Raw genomic sequence first — 7,793 nt, forward strand, 5'->3', positions numbered from 1 at the left:
CTTTCTTCAGCCATTTTTTAAAGAGTAGGTTTGCTACCCTTAAAATTCTCTTTGGTTTACTTCATCTGATAGTGTTGTGATTTTTGCCTTCATTCTTGGAGGATATTTTCACAAGATATAGAGTTCTGGTTTGAAGTTTTTTCCTTCAGTACTTTCTCTGTACACAGGATTACAGATGAGAAATACTCTGTTATTCAAATTGTTGTTCCCCTATGAGTAATGTGCTGTTTCTCTCTGGATGTTTTCAAGATTTTTTCTTTTAGTATTCAGACATTTAATGATGATGTATCTTGGCATGGATTTCTTTGAATTTATCCTGTTTTATCCTGAATTATCCTGATCATGTACCTTCTTGAATCAGTAGATTTGTCTTTTTCCAAATTTGAGAAGTTTCAGACATTATTTTTTAAAATACTTTTTCAGTCCCACTCCCTCTTCTCTCTTTCTGGGTTTCTGTTAATACCAATGTTCGCCCTTTTTTTGCCCTAAGGGTCCTTGTCCCTGAGAAGCCATCTTTTTTTTTCCCCTGTCACTCACATCGGGTAAATGCTTTGATCTGTCTTCAAATTTTCTGAATCTATCCTCTGTTATGTCTACTCTACTATTTAACTTATACAGCAAATTTTTCATTTTGGTTATTATATTTTTTGGTTCTCTAATTTGCATTTGCTGTCTTTTTATAATTTGTATTTCTTTCATTAGATTTTCTATATTTCATTTGTTTCAAAAAAATTTATAGTTGCTTGCTGAAACATTATGATGCCTTCTTAAAAACCCTGTCAGATAATTCTAGTATCTAACTTATCTTGATGCTGGTGTCTGTTCATTGTCTTTTTCTCATTCCTGTTGTAATTGCTATGATAAGTGGTTTTTTTTTTACTAAATCCTAGATATTTTTTGTCTTAGACTGTGGATCCTATTTAATCTTTTTAGCAGGTATAATGCAAGGACTAGGTGAGTCAGGGCTAGCAAGGGCTAGCTTCCTATCAGGCTCCTCCAAACTTTCCTGACCAAAATTGGGCACTATCACACTGCTTTATTACAGATGGGTAGGGTGAAAGTTCAAGTCCCTCTTTACCTCACTGTCACCTTCCTGGAAAAAGTGCACTGACTCATACTACCTGCAGTCTCTGAGTGGGGTTGTATGAGCAACTCACTATTTGTCTCCACTGCCTCCAAGGCGGGAAAGTGGGGTGAGTTGACCACTTTGTTGCTGTGGGTAAGGGTGGAGGGTCAGCTCTTCACTGGACCCCCTGGCATGAGGGGAAGGGAGAAGCAGCTTGTCAACTACCCCTCCTTGCACCACTCTATTCTGCCTTGTAAATACCAGGAAAGGTGAAAGGTCAGCTCCCCACTGGGCCTTGATGACAGGGCAGGAGAGTAGAAGCCTAGTTGTAACTAGTTCTGCCTTGTACTGGCTTGTGAAGTTTCATTGCCACTGTGTGGAACCTCAACTCAATACTTGATCCCATTAATACCATCATGAGGTAGGGGGAGATCAGACCTATCTACTTCCAGATAAGTATGGAATCCTAGTCCCTTCAATACTACGTTCTCTGTTGTGTGTAGAGTTGAAAAATATTGTGGCTTTGCCTTCTGAGATGTCTTGTCTTTATTCTCCTCCCTCACATTAGTCTAGACCTTCTCTTTCCATCATCTCTGTTGTCCCTGTCCTGCTTGATTTTAATGCCACTAAAAGCAATTTCTTCTCAGTGTGGCGCCTTGTCCTAAAAGGAAACCCTGGGAAGTCAATTTAGAGTTCATAGAGGTTATACTGCTCTATCCCTTTTGGTCCATCTCAACACAGGCATGTGGTACTGGAGACAACAAACCTCCTTTTATAGCTCTTGTTCTCCAACTCTCTCCCATCTCATTGCTTTCCTTGCTTCTTCCTACATAGATTACTAGTAGGCAGGGGCGTTGTCTCCACAACCCATATTTTGGGATTTGTGGGGATATCTTTTCATCTTTTTATTTTATAAATTTGTTTCTGATGTCTAATGTTTATTTTTGAGAGAGAGAGACAGAGCACAAGACTGGGGGTTCAGAGAGAGGAGACACAGAATCTGAGCTGTCAGCACAGAGCCCGATGTGGGGCTTGAACTCATGAACCACAAGATCATGACCTGAGCTGAAGTCAGATGCTTAACCAACTGAGCTACCCAGGCACCCTTCTGATGTTTAATAGTCTTGTTTTGACATCTAGTTGCTTTACCTTTTTTTATGTGGCAATTCAGAGTAACTAAACAACTTTGCTGCTCTGTTGTCATATTACCAGAATCCTGTCCCTCCTTCCATTCTTCATCTGCTATAGTCCATTCTTTCCTGAACAACCAGTTTGGTGTTCTCTCTGAATTGTTCATTCATGGGTGAAATGGCATTACATTACATGGGTGAAATGGTGTTCATAGGTTACCCAAACAGAAAAGAGAATTCTCATATTGAGTCAATGACTGATTTATGCCCTCCATCTAAGTTCAGTGATAACAATTGCAGTAAAGGAAAAACTTCAGCTAGTCTTTTGGGACATCAAGCACATAAACTGAGATGTGCTTTTTGAATTTAAAATTCTATAATGGCATTGACATTTCACAATTACACATAATAAAAATAAATACGTATGCAGTTAAAACAATCATATAAAACTCTAGCCACAGGACCAAAAGATTGATTCCTTCTTACTGATGTTTTTGTGAATTTTTTTAGTCAGAGCCTTGGTGAGTCCATAGTTTACAAGGAATAGAGATTAAAATAAGTAATGAAAATCATCTTTTAAAATGAAACGGGAATATGTTCATCGAGGAAGTAATATAATCTCTGTAATTGAGAATTAAAGGATAATTCAAAATCCTTGATTAAAAGAAGCCTATCCTTCTTTAAGAAATGCCCAATTTTCTATTGGTGCTCAAGCTTAAACAGAATTTATTATGTGAAATTTGCATAAGAGAATAATGAAAAAAGTACTGGGCAAAGGCTACTAATATGGCTTTATTATAAATAATAATGGATGAATATGCCCAAATTCCACATAAGCAAGGCTGCTTCCCTGTGATAACTCCATAGTAGTGTGTGTGTGTGTGTGTGTATTTTTTTAATGTTTATTTATTTTTGAGAGAGAGAGAGGGGAAAGGCCAGAGAGAGAGGGAGACACAGAATCCAAAGCAGGCTCCAGGCTCCGAACTATCAGCACAGAGCCTGACACGGGACTCGAACTCATGAGCCACCAGATCATAACCTGAGTCAAAGTCAGACGCTTAACTGACTGAGCCACCCAGGTGCCCCAGTAGTTTTTATTTTTAAAAACTGAAATCTAATCATCTTTCTTGTAGCCTTTAAAATCACTTTCTTCACTAAATATAGAATCTTAAAACACAAACTGACTTAACTCTTTAGGTCTTTTTTTGTTGAACCTATTTTTCAGTCACCTCAATCTATGTAAATTTCAAACCACTGGCTAATGAAATTCTGAACACTCTTAACATGAATATGATTTTTCTTATTATTTTTAGATCTCTGATAATTATTGTCAGAATAAGTAAATGTTTATATTAGAATAGAAAAAGTCTCAAATCAACAATCTAAGCTTCCACCACAAGGAAATAGAAAAAGAAGGAAATAGAAAAAGTTTTGGTTTTTTGAAAAGATAAAATTGTTAAACTTCTAGCAAGATTGACAAATATAAAAGGGAGATGAAGTTTTCAAATATCAAGAATAAAAGAGGAATTCTAACTACAGAACCTACAAACATTAAAAGGAAATTAGTGAACAATACAAACAAGCCTATATGTAGAAAGTCAACAACTTACACAAAATTGCCAAATTCCTTGAAAACCACAAACACAAAACTCACCCAAGATGAAATAGATCATTTAAGTAGTCTTACATTAAATAGACTGAATATGTAGTTAAAAAGTTGCCAAAAATGGAAATCTCCAGACACAATTGTCTTCACTGGTAAATATACCAAACATTTAAAGATGAAATAATGTGTAGAATCTAGTCAAGTTCATGGAAGCAGAGAATAAGAATTATGGTTGCCACAGGCTGGGAGGAGAGGGAGATGGAGAGATGTTGGTCAAGGGGTACAAACTTTCAGTTATGCAAGAGGAATACGTTCAGGAGATCTAATGTACAGCAATATGACTACAGCTAATAAAACTGTACTGTGTACTTAAAATTTGCTATGAGAGTAAATTTTAAGTGTTCTCACAAGTAGGAAGAAAAAGAAAGAAAGAAAAGAAAGAACGAAAGAAAGAAAATGGTAATTATGTGAGATGATAGATATGTTATTTAACTTGATTGTGATGATTATTTTACAATGTATATGTATACTCAGAGCTGGGATGGGGGAGATGAAATAACACCAATTCAATACAAACTCTCCCAGAAAACAAAAGTGGAGGGAATGCTTCCCAGCTCATATAAGGCCAATATCAAAGTCAAACAAAGACAGTAAAAAAGAAAACTACAGTCCAATTTTCCTTATGAACATAACACAAGTTTTCAACAAAATATATCCATTAATATATAAAAAGAAAGATATACTACAACCAGGTATACTTTATACTGTAAGCGCAAAGCTGGCTCAATATATGAAAATCAATCAGTGTAATCTATCATTTTGACAGGCTAAAGAAAAACCATATGCTCAAATCAGTTGATGCAGAAAATCATTTGACTAAATCCAACATCCATTCATAATAAAACTCCCAGCAAACTAGAATTAAAAGGAAATTTCCTCAATCTGATAAAAAACCACAAAATTACTAATGCTAACAGCACACTTAATGGCTGGAGTCTTAATGGTTTTCCCCCTAAAATTAAGACCCAGGTAAAAGTCTCCACTTTCCCTAAAACAATTTATATAGTACTATAAGTCCTGACCATTTCAATAATGCAAGAAAACAAAACAAGACAAAATTGGAAGATTGGAAAGGAAGAACAAAACCTATCCTTATTTGTAGATTGCAGGATTCTTTACATAGAAAATCCCAAGGAGTCTACCAAAAATTCCAGAAGTATCAAGTGAGTTTAGTAAGATCACTGAATACAAAGTAAACACATAAATATCAATCATACTTCTATATATTAGCAAAAAAAAATTGGAAATGAAAATTAGAAATGTGGTACTATTTAAAATTGCTCTAAAAAATTAAAACAAGTTTAACAAAACATGTGCAGGATGTATATGGCAAATAATTCAAAATGCTGATTAAAATATCAAAGGCCTAAATAAATCGAGAGTCATGCCATGTTCATAGATTGGAAGACTCAATATAGCTCAGGCTCCCAGGATTTTGGAGTAAAGTATGCCTTTACTTCAATGATAACTATCCTCCATTTGAAAACCAGCTTCTGATTTGCTACTGGGTTCCCCATAGAGACTAAACTCCCTAAACATGGGATAGCAAGTGACTATGTGACTCAAAATATCTATCATGAGCATGATAATCTATTTCACTGAATCAAAGTATTGGATGTATGAAAGGCTATTCCTTTGTTAAATGGAATGGTAATTACAAGACCAGAAGATACAAGCAAACTGTATAAGCAAGTGGTGCACACTCACATGGTACTAACTCCTACTACCTTAACACCTGATCCTTCATGCTCCTTAGAGCCCCATGGGAAGTCCACTATAAACATTTGACATTTCCAGAGGAGGAAAAACACCCTCCTTGGGTTATAGATGTGTCTGCAAGGTGTGGTGACATCATCTGGAAGTGAATGGCTGCTGCATTACAGCCCCGCTCAGAGTTAACCCTGAAAGACTCTGGTAAAGAAAAATTCTCCCTATGGACAGAGTTTTGAGAGGTATATTTGATTTTTCATTTTGTATGGAAGGAGACATTTGTTATTTTTTTTATTTGAAACACTTCACGAATTTGCTTGTCATCCTTGCTCAGAGGCCATGCTAATTTTCTCTGTATCGTTCCAATTTTAGTATATCTGCTGCTGCAGCTAGCACAGAAGGAGACATGTTAAGAGTCATATTGATTCATGACCAATGGCTCAGTGAGTTGATTGGTATTCCAGGGCTAAGAAGAAATATAACTGGAAAATTAACAAGGAGCTCTGGAGGAGAGACTATGTGGATGCGCTTCTAAGAATTGCACAGCGTAGGGGAATGTTAATTCTCATTAGGGGATAAGACATGAGAGGGTGGAAAGCAAATGAAGTTTGGATGTTTATACCTTTGGCTTCTTATGCTGAGACTTGAGTTGGCCACAATGTTCCTATTAGTAAGGTCACAGCTCCCTTAGGTGCACTCTTTTCTGCCAGGTTGTAGTTAATACTTCCTGCCTCCATAGCAGTTCTTGTGGTGATAATGGCTCCCTACTGTCACTAGTCACAGGTGATTCATCAACCCTGCCCGTGTTTTTTATTAGATCTCCTTAAGTATGCCATTGTTTCTTAATTGACCACAGCAACCCTGATCATAAACTACACAGGAGTGGACATTTTTATTGCCTATTATCCCAGTATCTAAAATGATGTCTGTCACACTGCAGGTTTTCCATAAATGTTTGTTGAGTGAATATGTGTTTTGTCCACTTTCCTTCCATTAAAACATGAATAGCAATTTCTTAAACATCATTAATAATCAGTTTTCAAAAATGCATGGTATCTGGTATTAAAATAGATGTGAGGAAACAGTGTAAACTGTTATAACCTTTCTGAAGACTATTTGCATTTATCAAATATTTAACAGGTACACATTTTAACTGGGTAAGTCTATCATTTGGACATTTGTGCCAAAGAAATAATCACATATATATACAAAAGATGTAGGGACAATGATATTTGCTATGTATTATTTATAATAGTGAAACTTGGAGACAAGCTGAACATCAATCACAAAGATTGATTGAATAAACCTGATACGGCCTTACAATACAGAAAAGAATGATAGTTCTACAAAGCCTGACCAAATAACCAGATCAGAAGATAACTTTAAGTGTAAAAACAAGTTGTAAATAAATAGTAACCATTTCCTTTGAAAAATGCATTGTTAGCTTTAGCATAAAGTCTAGAGCTAAGCTTCAGTTCATATTGGTTTTATTTGGAAAATGAGATGGAAAGAAGGGAGCTTCCATTAGCCCATCATCACTGCTATATTTTGATCAAATTGAGCATGTATTTACATTTTTAAAAGAAACACTTAAATATATTTATATTTAAAAGATAAACAAGAGCAACTCAAGTGTTTAAAAAGTAAGTCTTGCTCAGCACAGAACTTAAGGGCAATAAAATATCAAATTGTAAAGCCTATTACAAAACAAATAAATGGGGTGAAACTGTCACATTTAGCTTTCTCATTTACAAGTGCAAGGTTTTTGTCCAGAAAGCTGCAAGAAGGGTATTTCACTATTGAGGAACCAATTACGGCGTTTATGGAAAATAACGCCTTTTGACCCTCCTAAAAACAAACAAACAAAAAAAAACACATTATCAGGGTCTATTTTTGCAAAGATAGAAAACTCAGTCAGATTAAGGGGACATATCCACGACCCTCGGGAATTGTCCAACAGAGAACACTCTTTTCCCATCAGGAGTAAACCCAGACTCTTCTCACGTTGGCCCGGGACGTGGCTGTGGGAGGAGGAGCTAGACGGGTAAACATCCCCGGACTCCACCCGCTGGGAGGAAGGATGCGCCAGCACCCGCACCGCCCAGGCCGCCCCGGAAGAGCTAGAACTGAGGCCCACCCTACCCCCCCCCCCCCCCCCCCCCCCCGGCCACCTCTAGACTCCGCGGAGCTAGGCGGCAGGGCAAGGCGAGAAAGCGGCGGC

At 36.9% G+C, this 7,793-nt stretch overlaps 1 pseudogene; it reads right to left on the reverse strand.

Annotated features, from left to right (window-relative positions):
- Nucleotides 1–5,861: 5,861 nt before the first annotated feature.
- Nucleotides 5,862–5,961, reverse strand: LOC113596156 (uncharacterized; annotated as a pseudogene).
- Nucleotides 5,962–7,793: the final 1,832 nt, after the last annotated feature.

This window comes from Acinonyx jubatus, chromosome D4, assembly GCF_027475565.1.
Source record: "Acinonyx jubatus isolate Ajub_Pintada_27869175 chromosome D4, VMU_Ajub_asm_v1.0, whole genome shotgun sequence".
NCBI lineage: Eukaryota > Metazoa > Chordata > Mammalia > Carnivora > Felidae > Acinonyx > Acinonyx jubatus.